At 34.3% G+C, this 25,149-nt stretch overlaps 1 non-coding gene across 1 annotated transcript; it reads left to right on the top strand.

The window, feature by feature from the left end:
- Positions 1–22,407: 22,407 nt before the first annotated feature.
- On the top strand, positions 22,408–22,512 carry LOC112926840 (U6 spliceosomal RNA). The gene has a single exon (XR_003236415.1). It is a non-coding gene; the product is annotated as a U6 spliceosomal RNA (small nuclear RNA).
- The last annotated feature ends 2,637 nt before the right edge of the window (positions 22,513–25,149 follow it).

Here is a 25,149-nt window from a genome sequence, read left to right as displayed (position 1 = left end):
TCACCATAGCTTTGGCTTTGAAAATCAGAGGGGCCAAATACCATGAATTCTTATAGCAAGTGGGACTTAAAGCTTGGAACTTTTAAAATCATTGAGCTGCCCAAAGGTTGATAGGAAGCTGAGTCCCCACCCTTAAAGAGATAGGACAACAAACAGCCCAAGGAGATACAGCTTAGAAGCAGCAGTTTGAAAAATGCCTAAGGTACACAACAGAGAGAGTTAGTTACTAATCTGAGTTTGCTCAGGGACTTCTCCAAGAAAAAGAAGCTGGCAGATGCCATTAATGTCCCCCATCTCCCATCATGAATGCACAGCTGCCTGTAGGGAGGTACCTACTTAACTTGTTTACACTACAGCCCAACCCCTTCCATCTGGCCTGCCTCAATTGTGGCATTGCAGGTCCTTTCCCCCAGAAGACTCATGCAAACCTTGCCAATATTGGATCTCCTGACCTCCTATGAAAGGATGTATGTACCTTGTTAAAACAGCAACTATGATTTGCTTGCCCACAGTTCATAGAGTGGCCCTAGCTATACCGGTCTCCCCAGTGACTGTGCATCTCCGAGGGAAGAGGACCTACATACACAGCTCATGGTACCACATCCCCACTTGTGTGTGCACTCTGTGGAATGGCCCAGGCCAGCCTGGGTTTAGTGGCAACATCCTGTGAGAAGAGAGTCAGGGACATTTTATTAAAAGTGTGCACCCATCTATTATTTTCAACAGCAACAGACATTGCTGGCTTTTCTAACACCGAGAAAGCATTAGGCAAAATGAAGAGACAGAGGAATATGTTCCAAATGAAAGAACAGGACAAAATCACAGCAAGAGACCTAAAAGAAACAGATAAGTAATATGCCTGGCAAAAAATTAAAGGAATGATTATTAAAATACACATTGGACTGAAGACAAGAGGAAATCAGTGAGTCCCTTAACAAAGAAGTATAAAATAAAATCCTAAATGAAAACCACAATAATTGAAAACCACAATAATTGAAATTAAAAATACACTTAATGTAATAAATAATAAGGTAAAGGAATGAATTAATTACCCAAAAGACAAAGTAACAGAAATTAACCAAGCTGAGCAAGTGAAAGAAAAAGAATTATGCAAAATAAGAATAGACTTAGGGAACTCAGTGACTCCATCAAACAAAATAACATTTGCATTATAGGGACCCAGAAGAAGAGAGAGAAAAGGGGACAGAAAACCTATTTAAAGACCTAATAGCAGAAAACTTCCATAATTTGAGGAAGGAAATAGATATACAGATACAGAATATCACAGAGATCCCCCAATAAAATCAACCTAATGAGATCTGCACCAAGAAGCATAATAATTAAAATGACAAAACTAGCAAAAGAAAAAAATTAAAAGCAGCAAGAGAAAAGAAGAGACTTCTGGGATCCCTGGGTGGCGCAGCGGTTTGGCTCCTGCCTTTGGCCCAGGGCGCGATCCTGGAGACCCGGGATCAAATCCCACATCGGGCTCCCGGTGCATGGAGCCTCCTTCTCCCTCTGCCTATGTCTCTGCCTCTCTCTCTCTCTCTGACTATCATAAATAAATAAAGATTTAAAAAAAAAAAGAAAAGAAAAGAAGAGACTTCTATACAAGGCAAACCTCATGAAACTATGATCAGGTTTTTCAGCAGAAATATTACAGGCCAGAAGAAAGTGGCATCATATATTCAAAGTATTGAAAGGAAAAAATCTGCAGCCACAAATACTCTATATAGCTAAGCTATCATTCAGAATAGGAGATATAAAGAGTTTCTCAGACAAATAAAAACCAAGGGAATTTATGACCACTAAAAGAGCCCTACAAGAAATAGTAAAAAACACTTTGAGTGGAATGGAAAGACCATAAATGAGAGTATGAAAAGTAGGAAACATAAAAAAAGTAAAAATAAATATTTCTGTAAATATCCATCAAGGAATTCATAGAATAAAAGGATGTAAAATTGACACCATGGACCTAAAATATGTGTGTGTAGTCAGGGGGACAGGAATGGAGAATGGGCTCAAAATTAAGTGACCATCAACTTCATAAAGACTGCTATATGTGCAAGATGTTATATATAAAACTAATGGTAACCACAAATCAAAAATCAGTAATAGATACACAAACATTAAGAGAAAATAATCCAAGTATATAACTAAAGAGAACCAACAAACCATGAAAAAGAGCAAGAGAAAAAAGGATCGGAGAGAAACTACACAAACAACCACAAAAAAAGTAACAAAATACAATAAATATGTATCTATCAATAATTACTGTGAGTATAAATGTACTAAATGATCCAATGAAAAGATACAGGGTAATGGAATGGATACAAAGAAAAACAAAACAAGACCCTCTACATGCTGCCTATAAAAGATTCATTTCAGACCTAAAGACATCTACAGATTGAAAATGAATGGATGAGAAACATCTATCATGCAAATGGATGTCAAAAGAAAGCCAGAGTAGCAATACTTATACTGGACAAATAGACTTTAAATTACATGCTCCTAAACAATGAGTGAGTCGAAGAATAAATTTTTTAAAAATTACATGGAAACAAATGACAATGAACTTAAAATGGACCAAAATGTTTGGGATGCAGCAAAAGCAACCCTAAGAGGGATCTTTATAGCAATACAGGCCTCAAGAAGCATGAAAAATCTCAGTTAAACTACTTAATCTTACACCCAAATCTTATGCTCAAACCTTATAAAAACTGAAAAAAAAAAATAGAACAGACAAATTAAGCCAGAAGCTGGTTTTCTGAAAAGATAACAAAATTGATAAACCAGCAGCCAGACTCATCAAAGACAGAAAGAGAGAGAGGACTCAAATAAACGAAATCAGAAATGAAGGAGGAGAAATAACAATCAACTCTACAGAAATGCAAATAATTGCAAGAGAATATTGTAAAAAATCATATGCCAACAAATTGGGCAACCTAGAAGAAATGGATAAATTCCTAAAAATATATAACTTACAAAAACTGAATATATATCTTTAGATTTGCTTTTATTTCCTTGCTTTTGGAGTCAGATCTAAAATCTCATCACCAGGATTGATCAAGCGACTTACCACCTGTGTTTTCTTCTAGGAGTTTTGTGGTTTTAGGTCATACATTCAAATTTTTAATCCATTTTAAGTTCATTACTTTGCATTGTATAAGACAGTCAACCAGTTTCATTCTTTTCCATGTGGTATCCAATGTTTCCAACACCATCTATTGAGAAGATTGTCGTTTCCTCATTGCATATTCTTAGTACCTTTGTTGTAAATTAATTAACTATGTATGTGTGCATTTATTTCTGGACTTTCCTGTTTCATCAATCTATGCATCTCTTTTTATGCCAATACCATACTGTTTTAATTCTTTAGCTCTGTAATATAGTTTGAAACCAGAAAGTATTATGCCTCTAACTTTGTTCTTTTTTTTCTCAAGATAGATTTGTATATTCAAGGTCTTTCATGGTTCCATAGAAATTTCAGGATTGATGGTTTCTTTCTGTAAGAAATGCTACTGGAATTTTGATAAAGATATCATTGAATTTGTAGATTGCTTTGGGTTGTATGGATATTTAAATACTAATTCCTCTAATTTATAAATATAGAATATCTTTCCATTTATTTGTGTCTTGTCCAGCTTTTTCCCCAATATTTTATAGTTTTTACTGTACAGGTCTCTAATCTCCTTGGTTAAGTTTATTTCTAGGTATTTTTTGGGGGGGAGTGGCTTGATGCAATTATGAATGGAATTAATTTCTTTTTTTTTCTGTTAGTTTGCTATTACTGTAGAGAAATGTAACAGATTTTTATATATTGATTTTATAGTTGGCACCTTTACTGAATTCATTTCTTAGTTCTAATAATTATTTGGTGAAGTCTTTAGGGATATAGATATAGATACATATTTATATATCTATATATAAAATATGATATTATCTTTACATAGAGATCATTTTGTTACTTTACAATATGACTGACTTTTCTTTTTCTTCCCTGATTGTTCAGGTTAGGACCTCTAATACCATCCTGAACAAGTGATGAGAATTGGCATTCTCGTCTTGTTCCTGATTGAGCTGACTGATATAAAATTGAGATCTGAATTTTTTAGTTAATAACATAGAGGACATTAGTAAGCTTGAAAAAAGTAGCTATGAAGAAATAAAGGAATAAAAGCATGTTTAGAAAGTGGTAATAGAATCTAGTACAAAAGTGAAGGATTTGGCTATATACAGGAACCAGTGTAAAAAAGTGAATGCATGGGCATGAATGCCCATAAGTAAGTAAATATGGTTTGTAGAAAATTGATTGCTTCTACTTTATATATAAAACTATTAGATAAGATCATTAGCTGAGAGTCAATTTAGGAGAGATTTTTGAAGATTGAGAAGAGAAGAGTGATCCATATGACTAATAGAATAATAAACCATAAATATCTAGTAAGAATAGGTATCAGTCTGAGTTAGCAGTTGATACTAAGCATGCTTGTGGGCTTAATTTTTTAATAAATTTATAAAGAAACTACTCATCAGAATTTGAGGTTTTCCTCAGCATAGTTCTGATCATGAGTACATAGTTAGCCTATAAATAGTTTTGATTTGATTAGTCTTGTTCCATATAAGGATCACTCACAGAGTGAAAACAAGTGATTCAAACAAATACACAAGAAATTTGTGAAATTTACCCATGACATTTGAACTATACTGAGTATGGGATGTGGAGGACATGCACAGGCAAAGATTGTTTAAATGTGATAAATTCAATGGATTATAAGTTTTGATGGATTTGAGAAGTTTATAAAGTTGAGTACTAGAGAGTGTGATAATTCTTCTTGACCTCAAGAAGTTCAAAATTTAGGGCAGCCCAAGTGGCTCAGCAGTTTAGCGTTGCCTTTGGCCTAGAGTGTGATGCTAGAAACCCAGGATTGAGTCACACATTGGGCTCCCTGCATGGAGCCTGTTTCTCCCTCTAACTGTGTCTGTGCCTCTCTCTCTCTCTGTGTGTCTCTCATGAATAAATAAATAAAATCTTTTTTTAAAAGAAGAAATTCAAAATTTAGTGTTGCAAAAAAAAATGTGACAATTAATCTACACACACACATACACATACACACCACCTAAATACAGCAATTCAAAATGGTAGACAGAATCTTCCTTAATACAAATGGATTGTCACTAAGGGAAGACACATGAGAACAAATTTAAAACATCATTACTGGGAGGACAGGAAGAGTTCATAGACATCATCAGTTTAAAGTATTGGAAATATGGAATCATCATGTTAGAACTAGAAACTTCATAAAGTCTAAGTGGGGCATGGAAATCTCACTTTCATTCAGAGTCCCAGAAAGTTTCAGGGAGAGAAAAAAAAGAGGAAGTGACATGAAAATGATGGTAATATGACTGCTGAATATCTATAACGTGTTCTGAGTATCCATTCACAGCCAGTAAAAATGGAAAAGTCAGTATTAGGATACCTAATGAGTGTAGAGTGACCAGTTGCATAGTCCTCCACAATCCGGCATTTGAAATAGTTTCTTATTTTGTCTGTTGCTTTTATAATCACTAGCAAAGGCATGATTGTGTTTTTGCACATTCAATGAGCCCTCAATCTTCCTATTGTGAAATGAAGAAACCTGGTAAGTAAATAACTATGGAAAAACTCTTTCAAATTACCTACGTTAAATTGATGTCTTATTTATAAACAGATGCCCAATTGATTATGATCAGACACATGAGAAAATCTTTAAATAAAAAGAGAAGGACCAATGTGGCAGTAATTAACAATTAAAACTAGAGGAAATAGAGATGATTCATAGAATTTTTTTAAATCCAAATCAATAGGGGAGCCCAGGTGGCTCAGCGGTTTAGTGCCTGCCTTCAGCCCAGGGCCTGATCCTAGAGACCCGGAATCCAGTCCCACGTCAGGATCCCTGCATGGAGCCTGCTTCTCCCTCTGCCTGTGTCTCTGCCTCTCTCTCTCTCTCTCTCTCTGTCTCTCTGTCTCTCTCTCTGCCTTTCATAAATAAATAAATAAAATATTTAAAATAAATAAATAAATAAATCCCAACCAATATATTCTAAGATTTACTGTATTTATAGACATTAAGGAGTGCTTATGTGGATCACATACAAGAATGCTCATAGAATCTTTATTTAAAATTGTCACAGGGGTGCCTCGGTGGCTCATTTGGTTGAGTGTCTGACTCTTGATTAAGAGCTAAGGTCATGGTCTCTGAGTTGTGAAATCAAGCCCTATATCAGGCTCCAAGCTCAGTGTGGATCTTGTCCCTCTCCTTCTGCTCTTCCCCCCACTAATGCACTCTTTTCTTTCTGTCTCAGAAAAATGAATAGATAAAATCTTTGGAAAACTAAATAAAATAAAATTGTCACAAACTGGAAATAACCCAAATTCTAAATAGTAGGATGGATAAATAATACATAATATTGACAATGGAACTCTGTGCAACAATTGTAAAATAAAACATGAACAACAGAGGAGCTAGGCATACATAGTAAAATGAATAAATCTTGCAGTCTCAAGGAAAACTGAAAGAAGTCAGACACAAAATAATACTGTAAGATTCCATTTCTGTTAAGTTCCAAGTTAGGCAGAATTCATCTACTGTATTAGTTTCAATTTGTGATTATCTTTGGAGGTATTAGGTATGAGAAAGAATGAGGAAGCCTGAGTTGCTTGAAAATAGACTACCTTAACATGAGGATTTGTTATATCTATCTATCTATCTATCTATCTATCTATCTATCTATCTATCTATCTATCATCTATCATCTATCTTCTATCTACCGTTTATCTATATTTTGTCTATATCTATAGGTATAACTGTACATTCAGATCACTTTCACTGGGAGAAACAAACCATCAAAGGATACTCCCAACACTATCTATTAATGTCTATACTAAATAACTACCTTTCCTTCTGAAATTACAGAATTTTCCTGCTCATATGTAAAGCCAAATCTTCCAAGTTTGCACTCGATTTCAGTCTTTATTGTTTATTCAAGAATACTTTTCCAGCATTTTCTATCTCTTCTTCAGTCATTTCCCACTCTCAATTAGATAATTAACCATATTGATACTTTCCCTATCTCACAGAAGCTCTCCCTTTTTCCAAATTCCCTTTCCTCTCTAGCTGTATTTTATTGTCATCTCCAGTTGAGCTCTTTGAAATATTTTTTCTATACAAATGGTTTCTAAGTTCTCTTCTTACTATCTCTTGAATTTACTCCAGTCTCTAAGTGCTCTTCTTACTATCTTGAATGTACTCCAGTCTCAGGCTTTCTCCTTGATCATGCTACTGAAATAGTTCTTAACAGTCTCATTAATGATTTTCCTCTGTGAAATCAAAATGTCAATTTTCAATCATCATACTTGACTTACTAGAGATTTTAACAAGGTAGTTAACTATCTCCTTTTTGAAATAATTTTGTCACTTTTATCATGGACAAACAATTTACTTTGCCTTTTATTTCACTGGTCACTCCTGCATATTCTTAGCTGGTTACTCTCCTTACCCAAAATCTATGCACTTAATTTGTCCCAGTTTTTTTTTTTTTAAGATTTTATTTATTTATTTATGAGAGAGAGAGAGAGAGAGAAGCAGACACACAGGCAGAGGGAGAAGCAGGCTCCATGCAGAGAGCCCGACGTGGGACTCTATCCCAGGACTCCAGGATCACGCCCAGGACGGAAGGCAGGCGTTTAAACCGCTGAGCCACCCAGGGATCCCCCGTCCCAGTTTTTGATTCCCTGTTAATCTCTATTTTTATCTTTCTTGCTCGCTCTCCTTTCTCCTTTTTGTGACCTCATGGCTATAAATACCATCAGTGTGTTAGCCATTAGTATATTCCCAGTCCATATTTCACATCAGTTCATATCTACATTGATCTGCATATTGGTACTTTACATTTTACCTGTCCAAAGCTGAACCTCCTTATATTTCTTCGGAAATCTTCTTCAGTTAAAATAATCGCCACTTTATCTTTTTAGTTGTGTCAGACTAAACTTTAAGGTTTTCCTTGACTACACCTTTATTTAGTTTGCCACTTCACTTTCAATCAACCAATATTGTGGAATATTTAGAGTTTTGTTTTTAGAAACTCATCTGGCCAAGAAGTGGAGATAGTTTGAAATGAAGAAGTGTTAATGAGATAACTTAAACCAAGAAAATCAGTAACCTGTTATGCATATTCAGGAAAAAATAAAGTATTTCCTCAACTTGATAAAAAAAAAATACCTGGAGAAAAGCCATAGAGCTAACATCATATTTATGGCGAAAAATTAGCAGTTTTATCATTAATAGTGGGAACAAGGCAAGGATGTCTCCTGCTACACTCCTTTTCAATATTGTACTGGAAGTTTTACCCAATAAAACAAGAAAGAAATAAAATGTATACAGATTGGAAAGAAGAGATAAAGTAACCTAATAATTTGTTTTGAAAATATTCTTTCTTTTTTAAATTTTTGGACAATTTTGAGAAGAATTTGTGATAACTCCTTAAATGTTTAGTGGAATTCACCAGTAAAACCATCTGGGAGTAACCTTTTCTTTGGAAGTTTTTGTTTACTGGTTCCGTCTCATTATTTATTATTGTTCTCTTCATATTTTCTATTTCTGCATCATTTGTTTTTGGTAGGTCGTACTTTTCTGGAAATTTATCCATTTCTTTTAAGTTATCTGATTTGGGGTACAATTGTTCATGATACTTGCGTATGAGCTTTCCAAATTTCTGTTACATCGGTTGTAATGTTTCCTCTTCATTCCTGATTTCAATTATTTGAGTCTTCTTTATTTTTCCCTTTAATTTAGGCATAGGTTTTCCAATTTGCTTATCTTTAAAAAAATAGTTCTTAATTTCATTGATTTTTAAATTTTTTTCTACTACTATTACATTTATTGCTATTCTAATCATTATTTAAGGATCATAATCCTTCTGTTAATGTTGGGTTAGACTGTCCATATTTTTTCCATTTTTTTGAAGTGTAAAGTTGGTTTATTTGAGATCTTTTTTTTTAAGAGTAAATGTTTACTTCTATAAACTTCCTCTTGATAGTGTTTTTGTTACATTCTGTAAATTTTGGTATTTGTATTTTGGTTTTTGTTTTGATAATTTTGTTTTCTCTTTTGATTTTTTTTTCTTGAATCTATTGGTTGTTCAGGATTGTGTTGTTTATTTTCTTCCAATTCATAGCTTATCCAGTTTCCTTCTGTTCTTGATTTCTAGTCACTTCATTGTGGTGGAAAAAGATACTTGATATGATGGCAATCGTTTTATATTAAGACTTATTTTGTGCCCCAACATACGATCTAGATTGAAGAGTATTCCACGTGCATGTGAGAAGAATATATATACAGCTGCTGTTGGATAGAATGTTCTTCACAGGTCTCTTAGGTTCATTTGGTCTATAGTGTTCAATATGCCTTAAATACAGTGTCGAGTTGTTTTTTTTTTTTTACAGTGTTGAGTTTAAAGAGGCTTATTCAAAATTAAGGAATCATTATAAGACCATTTCCTTTTGAGAAAAAATAAGTGGGAAATATCAGAAAGGGAGACAGAACATGAAAGACTCCTAACTCTGGGAAATGAACTAGGGGTGGTGGAAGGGGAGGTGGGCGAGGGGTGGGCGTGACTGGGTGATGGGCATTAAGGGGGCCTGACGGATGAACACTGGGTGTTATTCTATATGTTGGCAAATTGAACACAAATAAAAAATAAATTTATTTTAAAAAAAAGACCATTGCCTTTCTTGATAGTGCTGTTGACCTAGAATTAAACACCTTTTTCTTTTTTGCCAGTTACAATTGAGTGATAAAAAGCATCCAAAACTTTTCAACTAACCACTAATTTGCTAACAATATTTTTCTGCATGAATGTTTATTTGTATGATATTTACATGTTATACCTACTAGTTCTTCTTTTCAATATATGTAAATATCATGATTGTCTGGTCATACTGAAATACAATGCATGTCTTTTTCTAATTTGGCTGATATTCAATGCTAAAGATTGCTGTCTTCAGAGTTGTCATATGTCAAGATATTATTTGATTATATAATTATTATCACAAGCATGTTCAAGGTATGGTTTTTAAGTAGAGGTAGCATTTTCTAGGCACTTTGTTATAAATATTCTGTTAATCATGACTATTCTTATCCCTGGAAGAAGTATCCAAAGTAACTCAATGTTTAGATTTAAGTCTATACTAAAAGAATTTCTTTCCTGTAAAAAGGGAAACGCTCTTATTAACTTATATAAGAACTATTGTTTACTATGATTTATTTAATGCAAGTGATTTTTTAAAATTTTTATTTATTTATGATAGTCATCAGAGAGAGAGAGAGAGGCAGAGACATAGCAGGCTCCATGCACGGGGAGCCCGACGTGGGATTCGATCCCGGGTCTCCAGGATCGCGCCCTGGGCCAAAGGCAGGCGCCAAACCGCTGCGCCACCCAGGGATCCTGCAAGTGATTATTTTTAAAAAAGACATCAAACTCACCTCACGAATTAAAATGATATGAGCCATATCAATCTCTCTCACATACTCAATATTGTCCAAGGAATATTCTGACTTTTGTTTATGCAACAGCAACAACAATAACAACAATAACAACAACAACAAACCAGAAGTGACAGAATAAAGTATCTTGAACATTTCAAGCATAATGTGAAGGAGTTTACTTAAGTGTTTCGATACCCAATATTATCTTGTGTATAATTTTCATAACCCAAAGGAACTGAGAAATTGAGTAAAGCAAGTCTCTAAATCTCTATCCCAGTGTTCATTTCCACAATAACAAGTGACCTTTAATCAGTTGCTTAAACGATTTTAATGGCTTTAAGTTTCATTTTGTTGTTACATTTTGAAACTGAATTGAAACTTTCCATTGACAAAGATTAAATTTTTAAATATTATTTCACACTTCAGAAAATATTGTAGGGTTTTTCGTACCTGGAGAATACCTTTAATACTTTCTGGAAATTAAAAAAAAAAATTCATTTTATAGACAACATACTTAAGGGAACATGTGAAATAACTTGTTAAATAGATAATTCAAAGCCTACTTTATTTCATATAGTTTGAGGAAGATTGAAAAGGACCTAGTCATGTTTTAAATCCAAAACTATACAAAATTTTGAAAATTATAAATTATCCTTAGTCTAGTGGCCTTTTACTATCCCTAACTTTAAAAAATCCAGTACTTTAATCTTTTAAAATCTCTGTGGATAATACATTAGTAGATAAGACATCCAATTCTTTGAAATTTATGTAAGACTACTTTGGTAGTTGGTGTGTGAATAGGAAAATAAGCTAAATAGTGGTTTAATGGAATGGCTAGCTGTCATCTTAGGGGTTGGAAGTGGGTTTGATAATCAGAGTGAACTACAACCAGATGTCTGATAATACAACCTATGGGTATTCTGAGTAGGAAATCTCTGCTGATTTTTCCATGTTCTTCAGCTATTAACTGGTAGGTTTAGTGTAGTAGAATTAACCATGAATAACCATGGAGTTATCCATGGAGAAGTTTAATAGAGAAATGATTGTTGTTGCTTTTTATAAAAGGAGGTTTCCATAAATGACGGGAGAACAATTCGAGATATTATCAATTATGGGATGTGGACTTGATCAGTCTGTTTTACATCTCTTGTAGCCAACTTCACTATCTTGTGTTTTTTCAACTACACCAACAGTTTTTACTTTAAACAATCTTACCTTAATGATAGGATGAAGACAGTGGATATTTCCCCAGACAAATAAAAATAAAAATCTCATATATCAAATACTGAATTCAATTTTACAAATTCCTAATGTGTATCTTTGCCCCATCCACTCTGTCTAGATTTGAGTTCCATATTATTAAATTTTCTTGACAATATGCTCATTTATGTTTCCCAAATGTGTAGCACCATGTGTGCACATTATGTATTTATTTAAAGAAGAAAGCAACAAATCACTATTACCAGCCAGGCATTGTGCTGATACCAGATTTCTTTTTCACAAATATGTGGTAATACATTTGTGTTATTTAGACGATTTTTTGTTCTATATTTCAAGCAAAATATGTATATGTATTTTTATTATGAAATCCATACATTTTACTCTCTAACCCAAGACAGTTATTACCTTGTAATCTTAAAAATAAATACAGGCTTTGATGCCTTGCCACCATAAGACAATATTACCTTCCTCAAAGCTTTCTTCCCTCTATCTAGGATTATTGATTTCCTTTGCATTTCTGAAGGAACTTTAGTTTGCCTTCAGTATATGCCAATCTCCAGCTGTTGCTACCCTTCCAGGAGTTAGTTTGATTTCCTTCCATTTTATATAGCTAGAGGTTTTTAAAATATTGTTCTTCTGAAGAGCAGAATCAAAGGTAAACGCATTTGAGTAGTATCCATCACCAACTGAAAATCCTCGCTCTTGCAATACCACTGTTATGTATTGATTACAGAATGAGGGTATCATTAGAGTAGCTACCAACATTTGTGGAGACAATTGAACCTTGATCCTTACCATTTCACAGGTGTGGATGAAAAGAGGAATGCGGGGAAAGAGGATAATTAATAATTTGTTACATGGAAGCATTTATTACAGAAAATGAGAAAAAATATATGTAATTTTTATATCTCCCCTGAGTAATGCCCCTAAATTATTCATTAAAAAATGAAAAGGAGGGATGCCTGGGTGGCTCAGCCATTGAGCATTTGCCTTTGGCTCAGGGTCCCGAGATCAAGTCCCACATAGGGTGCCCTGCATGGAGCCTGTTTCTCCCTCTGCCTCTGTCTCTGCCTCTCTCTCCCTTTGTGTCTCCCATGAATAAATAAAATCTTTAAAATGAAAAATGAAAACGAGACTTTTGTATAAATATTTATACTATGCCCATATGCGTACACCAAGAATTCTTCATAAAAACATGATAGGTGGGATCCCTGGGTGGCTCAGCGGTTTAGCGCCTGCCTTTAGCCCAGGGCGCGATCGCCTTTGGCCCGGGATCGAGTACCGCGTCAGGCTCCTGGCATGGAGCCTGCTTCTCCCTCGTCCTGTGTCTCTGCCTCTCTCTCTCTCCCTCTCTCTCTGTGTCTATCATAAATAAATAAATAAATAAATCTTTAGGAAAAAAAAACATGATAGGTATTCACCTTTCCATTCCTTTTGTTTTATATATTTATTGTAAAAAAAAAAAAGCCCATACATGTTTATGAATTTAGGAAACAGTACAATGGTTGCCTCCGTGCCCTTTGTCTAAGCTCTGTTCGTGTCAACCTAGGCAAATCGCTATAGTTTTGAACACCCAGTCTCACTCTGCCTTACTATTATTGAAGACAAAATGCAATGCAGTATACTAACTCACATCTTGAGCCAAACACTCACCATTTTAACCCATGTCCACACTTTTCTCTTCCTCCTCCAACTGATAACCCTCATCCTTATCTCTGTCCTTCTTCTTGTGTTTTTTTTTCTTTTCTTTTAGTGCTGCTTTTGAATGGTGTAACTGAGCAAGAGGACAGATTAAAAGTCAGCACCACATCCTGCTCAGGGGAAGGAGACAAAATGATGCTTCCTGAACTGCTGTCTGTTGCTCTTATTAATGACTGAATATGGTGGCTCCATAATGAGTATGGGTAATGCCCTGGTGCATATGAGGATCTCTTACTATGCTCTGACTAGAGGTGTGTCAGTTCCTTCTTGGATGACTCCAGCTTGGGCAGTCCTGTCACCATGGTCCCCCAGAAATGTGATTCCCTTGATACAGGCACTGTCATGAAGCTTCCCAGCTGAGTCTCTTACATCCTGCATTTTGGAGGCCAGAGGCACATTCTTCCTTCCATATGAAGGTCAAGAATTTTTTCTGTCCAGGAACATCTCAGTGTTTCCTACACCAAGCAAAGTGCTCTCCCTGAGGATCAGCTTTGTTGTCTCAAAAAAGTGCTACTATCATGGTTATGTGGAAGGGACCCATAATCCCTGATTGTTCTCAGTACCTGTTCTGGGGGGCTCTCAAGGAATATTATAGGCAAATGACTTGGCTTAAAATAAAGCTCAAGATCTTCTAACACATTTGAACATCTGATATATAACATCAACAGTGAAGAAACACATTTTCCACTCATGAGATGAGCATTAACAGATAATGAAGTAGCACAATGGTTGAAGTTTCTAAAAGTGATAGTTCCCCTTTGATGCAGAGTGGGTATCAAAATTGGTGGAACCATAAGCAGTTTCTTGAATTGGCAGTAATGAGATACAGTCGATGTTTTTGAAGAAAATAATCCATCAAATGTGCAGAATACAGTGTACCTTGTTATCAATTATGTAAATCAATGTTTTAAATCACTGAATGTTGATGTGATTTTAATAGGAATTGAGATATGGACTGAAAAAAACCTCCTTTAAACTGATATTATTAAACCTCTCCTAGTGGCATTTTGCAAGTGGAAGAATGGTGATTTTGGCACTCATTTGCCTCATGATTTCATATTTATTTTTGTAAAAAAAAAAAAAAAGTCTATGGAATTGATATTGGCATGACCTAATTAGAACAGTAGGTAATATGGTCTTGATGTGGAGTCATTAGTTCATACAAAAAAACTTGTATGATTTTTCATTTACAATGTCACATAGGTTGGCCATTCTCTGGGTATGCTACATGGTGAGAGGCGCATAATGTTTTCACAGTGATGTCAACTAAACTCAGGAAGTGCAGTTATGCTATTAGAACATTGTGGCAGAAACAGAGTGTTTGTATATTTTACCAACTCTAGACAGAGTCTTCAAGTACACACGCTGTGGAAACTGTGTGGATGAAGAAGGAGAGGAGTGTGATTGTGGCTCCTTAAATGTGTGTTCAAAAGATCCATGCAGGGGCACTTGGGTAGCTCAGTGATGAGCATCTACCTTTGGCTCAGGTGTTGATCCCAGAGTGCTAGTATTGAGTCCTGCTTTGGGTTCTCTGCAGGGAGTCTACTGATCCCTCTGCCTATGTCTCTGTCTCTCTCTGTGTCTCTCATGAATAAATAAAATCTTAAAAAAGGAAAAAAGATCCATGCCAAGAGTCATACTGCATCCTGAGTCCTGGAGCTATTTGTGCTGCTGGGCTTTGTTGCAAAGACCTCAAGATCATGCTTTCAGGTAACCTGTGTAGATAACAGACAAATGAATGTGACCTTCCTGAGTGGTGGGATAGAAATCCTATCAGTGTTCAGAAGATGTGTGTGTGCAAGATGGAGTTGAATGCACGGGTAGTAGCTACTGCTATGAAAACAGATGCAATATTTGTGATAAACAGTAAAGAAAATTTTTGGCAAAGAGGCCAAGAGTGCAAATCAGAGTTGCCATAGATAATGAACATCCAAGGTGATGACTGGGATAGCTATGGTATAAATGGTTCTACATATATACTAGATAACATATATGATATCTTGTGTGGGAAGATTCAGTTTTAGAATGTGACAGAAATTCTTCTTTTGGGTGATCAGGGTTTTTTAAGAGTTATTTATTTATTTCAGAGAGAGAGAGAGCAAGTGAGAGGGAGAGCGAGCACACAGGAAGGTGGACTGGTAGAGGGAGAGGGAGACAAGAAGTCACCTTGCTGAGCAGGGAGCAGGAAGCAAGGCTCAATCCAAGATCCTGAGATCATGACCTCGGTTAAAATCCAGAGTCAGAGGCTTAACCAATGAGACATCCAGGGGCCCCTTCTGAGTGATTTTGTACCATGCATTCTACTCACCTTAATGACATCACCTGCTGGGGTACAGACTACCATGGAGGGATGTTAATACCTGATACTAGTGCAGTGATAGATGGTACAGAGCACTGTGCAGAGCATATCTTCATCCAAAGGAAGAGTATCCATATGTCACATTTAGCAAGCACTCTTTCACCTGAGACTTGCAATATGAATGGGGTCTGCAACAGCAGACATCACTGCTGATGCAGGGTGAGTGGGACCCTATTGACCGTGGGGAGAAGGCTTTGGAGGCAGCATAGATAGTGGACCAGCCCTTCACAAGAAGAAGCTTCAAAAGAAGTTTTACATGATACTACTTGGGATAATTCCGTTTTGCTTCTTATGTTGTTTTTTACTTGCTTTTTCTAAGAAATGAAGAAAAGAATGAGGAAAAAATAGCAGAATGCTCCACCTGCACCAACTTCATTAGAGAAACAAAACCACAGGGTTCATAGTTCATCTTAGAAAGAAGAGCAAGGTGTTTCAACTTAAGAAAGAAAAGCAAAGAGTTATTTCAAAAAAGAAACCCAATTCCAAATGATCTTTCTGATGTATTAAGTTTTAGTCTCCTGGCAAACAGAAATATTACAGCATACGTCATGTTTAATGACAGAAAATTCTCATGACTTTTCATCATTGAGGATCATAACTGTTAACCATTAAACAATTAACAAAATACATAACTCCTACCATAATTCTATTTATTTTATTTTATTTTATTTTATTTTATTTTATTTTATTTTATTTTATTTTTAATTCTATTTATTTTAAACAATTTTAGTGATTAATTCTTCAAGGAACTAATTTCTTTATGTTCGTGGATGGTGTGTGTGTGTGTGTGTGTGTGTGTGTGTGTGAATATGTTTGTATGTGTTTAATTGGCTCTCTCACTTCCACACTTCCTTTTTGTACTCTACATTGTCACATAGGGGGTGGGAACCTACAGACTGCATTTCTTCTTTGACAGACTTCTCCCTATGTGCCAACTGAGAGGACTAAAGGAACTCTGGAAACCTGGGAAATATTTTGATTGGTCTATACATCAGTGTTGCTTCATTAACAGCTTTCACCTTGGCATCAACAATAACTTTCTTCCTGTAAATATTTATATAGATATATACATGATATGTAGGTGGTAGACAAATTAAAGATAGATGATAGATACATGGAATGTGTTTATATAGATATATTCATATACAAATTCAATTTTCAGAACTAACTGGTAATTATCAGCTTCAGATTTGATAACAATCTCACCGTTAAACTTATGGAGATACTTACTTCCAAACACAACTGCCTGAGCAATATTTTGACCTGAACTTTTTCATTAGTTATACTAACCAAATTATATAAAAAGAGTTACAAATTTTCCTCTTCCTTTTTGATACATCAACTTAATTCCTATAGATATGTTGGTGGTGTATATATTTCTTTGAGTGCTGTAACTCTGGTGTGTGACTTAGTAACTTCTTTAATGTTTTACAATATTGATCTTGTGACTCTCATTTCACTGTGCCAGAATTCTATACTTATATATACTACCTAGTTTTCAAATATACTACCTAATTTTCCTTTAAAAACTAGAACACTAATTTCTTGTGACAAATTAGCACATTCATACTATTATAAAATCCGTATTTTCCAGATCATCTTATAATTAGTTTACAGATAAGTATTAAAAATCATATAAAATTTATATCAATGGCTACACATAACAAAATGATAGCTGAGAAATGATAGAGGTTAATTTAGATCACTGGATTATATTACATCAGAAAAAGCAGTAAATATTAAAAAGTACATAACCAAGAACTTAGAAAAGAAATTGCCGAAGGTACATAACATATAAAAGGATATAAAACAAGGTGCTGTAGGAATGTAGACAATACTGACTCCATTTTTGGCCCTCCATCTTGTTCCTGTCCTGTCTTGGGGCTACATGTTCGAGGGCCCTTCGAGATGAATATACACATACCTTAGAAAATGCCTGCCAAGGCTGGGATGGGGAAAGGCTTGCTCTGGCCCTCCATCAATTTGTTAAAGATAACACAATTTCTCACCTTCCTGACTCATAGATGGTGCCCTGAGATCTAATGAAAGGTTAGCTATCAGTTATATGAACGCTTTGATCTCATTACAATGCCTTCTGCATGACCCCTTGCTCTATAAAATCTATGGACTAAGGTCTGGACACTGCAGAGAATAGCTGTGCTGCTCTGTATGGCTGCCCACCTGATCCTCTCTAACAGTAAGTTATCCTGAATAAAACTCTGTGTAAACTGTGTGGAGTCACCTGCTTCATGTTGTGGTCTCAAAGTGCCTTCAACAGGGAGGACAGTACCTTCTGTATTCTAACAGGTAGTATTAGGAATTAATAGCTTTTATAATATGAAAATCTTTGGAGATATTGATTAAGGAAAAATGAAAGGCAAACATGAAAAACCATAAGGCAAAGAAATGAGGACAGGACAATCAATCCACGAGAGACAAACAGAACATTGAAATAATATAAAAACTTAATATGAGTAAATTTTAAAAATTGAGCAGACTTTTTTTTGAAAATGTGACATATGCAGAATCAATTTTAAACCCAGAATAGGCTATGGTAAAGGAATTGGATTATTAGTGTAAAGTCTACCTGCACCAAAACCAGCAGCCCCAGTAGGGCTTACAGACATGTCTCCAAATAGTCTAGGATTAAAATAAACTGAAATTCAATAAGAAAACTTCAAATTAATATATAATATGACATCATATACCTCATTTTATAAAACTAGCATAACAGAATAAAACAATCATATGAGGATTGTATGAAAAAGTCAACTTAAGAGGAAAAGTAATTTCTGAACCTGCATAGTACTTCAAGATAAATAAGGGCTAACATTTATTTTCTTACCAATATCTTCCCAAATTTGAGTACAAATTTATAAAATGTAAAATATCGGTTTGACTCCCTATTCTTATACCACCTTCATAGGGCAAATTTTGTTTACACATTTATTTATTTATGAATTTAGATCCTTTTTGTTTTAAAATAGTTGCAGATGTATAAAACTATTCCAAAAATACTTCAGAGAGTTTTGGTAAATCAAATCCTGCACCCAGTTTCTCCTGTTGTTAAATCTTACATTGCTATCATAACTTTGTCACAAATAATGAGAAAATGTTTACACATTACCATTAGCTAATGTCCATACTTGTTCCAAATTTCTTTCATTAGTATCCAATGTTCTTTTTTTGTTGCTGTTCCAGGATTCTATCCAGGATACCATATTGTTTTTAGTTACCATACTGCTTTAGGCTCCTCTTGGTTGTGAGTCTTTCTCAGACTTTCCTTATTTTAATAGCCTTGGCATTTTTCAAGAGTACTGCTCAGGTGTCTGCCGAAGGCCCCTTAATTTAGGCAGCCTTTGATGATGAAACAGGGCTTTGGAGAAGAAGGCAATACAGTTTTCCTCCATCATCTCAAGTGTTCATGCCATCAACACATCTTATCCATGTAATGTTAGCAATCATCTTGTAGCAAAGGTATTTGCGCAATGTACTGTCATCCCCCTCCCCCATTTCCATACTAGATTATTTGGTAAAAAGTCACTATCTGTACTCCAGAGTTACACAGTGGGAGTTGAGGGCAGAGTGTCAACATAGAGTATTTGCAATTCTTCTGCTTTGGAAAGTGTTCTCTTTGTCCCCATTTACTTCTCTCTTCAGTCATTTATTCATATCTATATGGACTGATGTTTATTTTACAGTAGGTTGTAAATGTCCAATATGTTCAGGTTTGACCTTTGAGAGGACTTTCAGTTAGTTCCCATGTCCCTCTGACATACCACCATGCTGTCTCTTGGGCACTTCCTCATGTTCTGGCACTGCAGAAGCTCCAAGCTCACATTGTGTATTTAAAGCAAAAAGTCAAACATTATTGATTAACAGATAACATGGGTATTTTCACAGCGAATCCCAAGGGCTTCTTAAAACACACTACTTAAATTAAAACATATATTTAGTCAGTGATAGGGCACTATGTAAATTTACAAAGTGAATTATAGTTTTAGACCAGTACCAATGAGTTAAAAAATAAATTACATGCACAATTATATGCACAACAAAAGAAAACCACAGGTTTTAACAAACTATATGCAGTACCTCTCTCTTAATATTTCAGTGTCATTACTGAAATATTAAGAACTAGATAAGTGAAGATCTATATCATGTTCATGGATGTAAAGGCTCAATATTTCTAAGATAACCATTCTTTCCAAATTGGTGTACACATCCAATGTAAGCCTCATCACAATTCTGTGTGTGTGTGTGTGTGTGTGTGTGGTAGAACGAGTAATAGGCTGATTTTAAAATTTATATGGAATTTCAAAGTATCTACAATATCCACAGCAATCTTTGCAAAGTAAAACATTTCTGTAGTAACACCATCTGTTTCCAGACTTGCTGCAGTGCCTCAGTAATCAAGACAACATAATGACTCCCGAAATAGGACAATATTTATATGGTCATTCATGTTTCAGTAACAAAAAATGGGGGAAACAAAAGTCTTTTAAAGAGATGTCATTGACATACACATATATCTCTATAGAATAAAATGGATCTTAACCTTTACCTTACAACATACTAAAAACAATTGAGATAAGCTGTGGACCTGCTTAAAAATCAAAACACATAAAGATTTTGCCAAAAACATAAGACAATATCTTCATGACTGAAGTACACAAAAATTTCATAGACTATAGAAAAGAAAATATATGAAAAAATTGATAAATAAGGCTCATTAAAATAAAAATTTCTCACTATACAAAGTCACTGCTTAGGAATAGTAAACAGAACAGCCACAATTTACAAATATTAAAAAAATGTGGAGTCACTCGAATTTTCAACCATTATTAGTGGGAACGTGAAAATGGTGTAAGTACTATAGAAAAAATTTTGGCTATTTCTTTTTAAAACTAGGCTCTAGAGTTTCCCCTCAAGTTATGATTCATGGAAATTGGGTTAAATGGATTTTTAAAAAATGCACAGTTATGATATTGTGAGAATAAAATAAGGAAAACAAATTAGTCATGTACAGTCCTTTTCAAAATTTCAGAGATATGCTTTAATTTAAAAAACTAAATATTTGAAAGTTCTATTTAGAACTATCTTAGAGTTAAACCTACTTTTAGATATTTAATCATGAAGTACTTGCAAATTCACGCAGATAGCACAATTACACTTCCCGTCAAACTGATGCCTGCAGTATTCAGAGAGGGAATGTTTATAACAGCACACATGCAAAGGCTAAAAGACATTTACTAAAACTTGAGTTTTTCCTTTTATTCTTCCCTACCTAAAATTAGACAATCTCTACAAATTTATAAAATTTCTTAAATCAAAACTAAATCTCTAAATATTTATAAAAACCAAAATAAAATCACTGGAGTGACTAATCACAACTTTTCATATCTGAATCAGAAGTCCCTTTCCAGAAGTCAGCATAAGGATGTTTATTATTTGGAAATAAATGTATAAAGATAAGTAACAGCAAAGTAAAATATTGGATTCTCACAAGTGGCTAGTTTGCTTTTGGTCTTGCTAGATAAAATAAGATTGTAAATCCTACTGATCTGAACAGAGCTTTTACTTTTAATAGGATATTGTTCTATGTAGAACTAACCTGAATACCATTACTTACTTTATTACAGCTTTCTAAATCTTTGAATACTATTACTGAATAAAGCCTCATATTATGAACCATACTGTGAAAAACACATTTTTAAAAAAGTAGCTTTTTTCATCTTTGCTTCAATATATTTAAATAAGGAATCACCATACATGCTTTATTTTTTAAAATATCATTCTTCAAAATGTTTTAACGCAATCAATAATAGTTGTGAGTCAACATGAGGATTTTTCCTTATTTGGTATTTCATTAAGGATTATACTTTAAGATTTCAAACTAATATAAAAAAAAAAAAAAAAAAAAAACCTCCCAGGGCAGCCTGGGTAGCTCAGCGGTTAAGTGCCGCCTTCAGCCCAGGGTGTGATCCTGGAGACCCTGAATTGAGAGTCCCATGTCAGGCGCCCGGCTTGGAGCCTGCTTCCCCCTCTGCCTGTGTCTCTGCCTCTCTCTCTCTCTCTCTGTCTCTCATGAATAAGTAAATAATATCTAAAAAAAAAAAAAAAAAAAAACCAACTAAAAACCTCCCAGTGCATTAAATGATGGCATATTCTGTTCCTACACTCCCTAATTACTTACTTTTTTCCCCTTATTTATTCTTGGACATCAACTGAACAGTTTAGGCAATAAATTATATATATGTGTATATATATAATACATATGTATTCATATGCTTCCAACAGGCCCCATTAAGTAAGTTAATGAATGCAAAACTTTGTCATTAAATTAATTTTTTGGTATCTTTAAAAAATTGGTTAACTTAAGTTGGAAATTTCAAAACCTGGAAAATTAAAAATTCATTAAATATTATTGCAAAATAATTTTCATAAAAATATTTTATTTTGTAATGTTTTCCAAGTATTTCATTTTCATTTTCCCTTTTAAATTGGCAATAATAAATTAAACAAAATCGATACTGTGAAAAATTCACATTAAATTGATTTATTTGAAGCATTAAAGAGGTAATCTCAAAAGTTGGGATATGCTCACTTCAGCAGCATATGGCTACAATTGGAAGAATACTGACAAGATGAGCATGGCTCCTTTACAAGGATGACACACAAATTTGTAAAATGTTCCATATTAAACAAACAAAAGAGTTGATGATTCATCTGCTTCTTCCTATCTAAATGATGCAAGAGGGCACCATCAAAACTTCAGCTACCTTAAGATAAACCAAATGACTTAACAAGTGAACATTTAAAATTGAACTTTTAAATCAAACATACTGGAGCAATTTCCAGTAAAATAATTAGATCAATATTGGAACATCTGGGGCCTACTCGTCAATTCTTGAAAGTATCTTCTAACAAGCAACTATTACTGCATTTCTACCACTTACCACAGAAATCCACCAAGGATCAACAAAACAATATTGCCAAAGTACATTTGCCATTGACAAAACACTCTCCCCTTGCCTACATTAGCATTATTTTGTGAACAAGTGGGATGTGCTTGAAAAGACAAAGCCAGAACATTAAAATAATAAAAATAAAAGCCAACTGAGAACTAGCATCCTAAATCTACATTAAATATCTTATTTCAGTATTCCATGGCACTGTTGGAATATTTATTTTATTAAAGTATTTTAAAATTTAACTTTTTATTGAGTCAAACTTACATATTGTAAAATTCCCTCATTGTAGGTCTATATATATTTTTTATTTTTAGTAAATTTATGGAGTTGTGTGATGATGACTATGATCCAGTTTTAGAATATTCCCATTATCTCAAAAAGCTTCCAAATACCTATATGAACTTTATTCTGTTCTGACCTCCACCATGGCAATCAATGACTCTACAAAGATCTTTGCTTGTCATTTTATATTATGGAATCCCACTATATGAAACTATTTGATTGTGGTTTCTTTCATTTAGAATAACATTTTTGAGATGCATACTGTAAAATGTATTAACAGTTCGTTCATTTTTTTTTATTGGTGAATTGCATTCCATTGCACAGATGTAGCATATTTTGGTTATCCTTTCACTGGTTCATCAACAATACATTGCTTCTAGGTTTTGGCTCGTGTGTATAATCCTTCAAGAATTTCAAGTACATGTCTTTGTGTGAAAATGTTTTTATTTTTCTTAGTTCATATGGTAAGTTTATGTGTAACTTTTAAGAAAACTATCACACTAATTTCCCTAAGTGTCTGTAACACATTCCATTCCCATGAGTAATGTGGGGGTAGTTCCAGTATCTTCACATCTTTACTCCTACTATTTTCTTTTTTATTATAGCTTTTCTAGTGGATTTAGTGATATATCTTTGTGGTTTTCATTTGCATTCCCCTAATGAATAACAATGCTAGGAATCTTTCCAATTTCCTGTGAAACATTCATATATTTTCTTTATTCCATTGTCTGTAAAACGGTCCTTTTCTGTTCTTTCTTTCTTTTTCTTTCTTTCTTTCTTCTTTCTTTCTTTCTTTCTTTCTTTCTTTCTTTCTTTCTTCTTTCTTTCTTCTTTCTTTCTTTCTCTTTCTTTTTTAGAGAGAGAGACAGAGACAGAGATAGCAGCAGGGAGTGAGAGAGGGCAGGAGTGGGGAGGAGAGGGAGAAGCAGACTCCCTGCTAAGCAGGGAATCCTATGTGGGACTCAATCCCAGTATTCTGGGACCATGACCTGAGCCAAAGGCCGAAGCTTAACTGACTGAACTACACAGGTGCCTCTTCTGGGTTTTTGTTGTTGTTGGATTGTCTTCTTATTAATAAGTCTTAAGAATTCTTCATGTATTTTGAATACAGTCTTTTACAGATGTATGATTAGCACATTTTTTTCCAGTCTTTGTCTTTTCTCTTTCATGATTTCATCTAAAGCATATAGGTTTTCATTTTGAAGAACCCTAATTTTTTTTTCCTTTATAAGTCATGCTTCTGCATGCTTAGTCATATCTAAAACCATTTGCCTAAACGAAGGTCACAAAGACTTTCTCCCGTTTTCTCTTAGATGTCAAAGTAGATTTTTTTTTCTTACATTGATGTCTATAATCTCATTTTGAGTTGTCTGATAGCATGAAGTAAGAGTTTAGGAGTTTAAGTTCTCTTTTCCATGCACATGGTTAGCCAGTAGTCTGAACAAAAATTGTAGAAAAGACATGTCCATGTCCCCTAGAGTTAGCTGGGCATATTGTTGAATAGTAATTGAGCATTTATGTAAGGATTAATGAATTTATCCTCAAGTCTATCTCAATGAATCTACATCCATCTTTTTCTGTTTTATGCTGATCATTTGACTGAAGTTTGTCATTTTTGTTAATCTGTTTAAATTACCAACTTCTGGGGTGCCTGTGTGGCTCAGTAGGTTAAGCATCTGTCTTTGGGCTCAGGCTATGATCCCCAGATCTTAGAATTGAGCCCCATATTGGGATCTCTGCTCAGCATGCTGCTCATGCTCTCTCTCTCTCAAATAAATAAACAAAAAAATCTTTAAAAAAATAAATCACCAGCTTTTAATTTCATTAATTTTGTCTATTTTTTTCTGTCTTCTATTTCATTGACTTATTATTTCATCTTAATTATCATCTTTTTTCAGCTTGGTGTATGCTTAGATTGTTCTTTTGCTTTGTTTTTAATACAAGGTATTGACACAATCTGTTTTCCACTAAGCACTGTTTCAGATGCAGTCCATAAACCTTATACATTGATTGGTTTGTTTTTTTACTCAGTTTCACTCAGTTCAAAATATTTTCTGATGTGACTTGACTTTCTTTGTGACTTGTT

Source organism: Vulpes vulpes, chromosome 9 (genome assembly GCF_048418805.1).
Source record: "Vulpes vulpes isolate BD-2025 chromosome 9, VulVul3, whole genome shotgun sequence".
NCBI classification, from domain to species: Eukaryota; Metazoa; Chordata; class Mammalia; order Carnivora; family Canidae; genus Vulpes; species Vulpes vulpes.
Note: the sequence above shows the minus strand (reverse complement) of the source record. Positions and strands in the feature narration are given on the sequence as shown.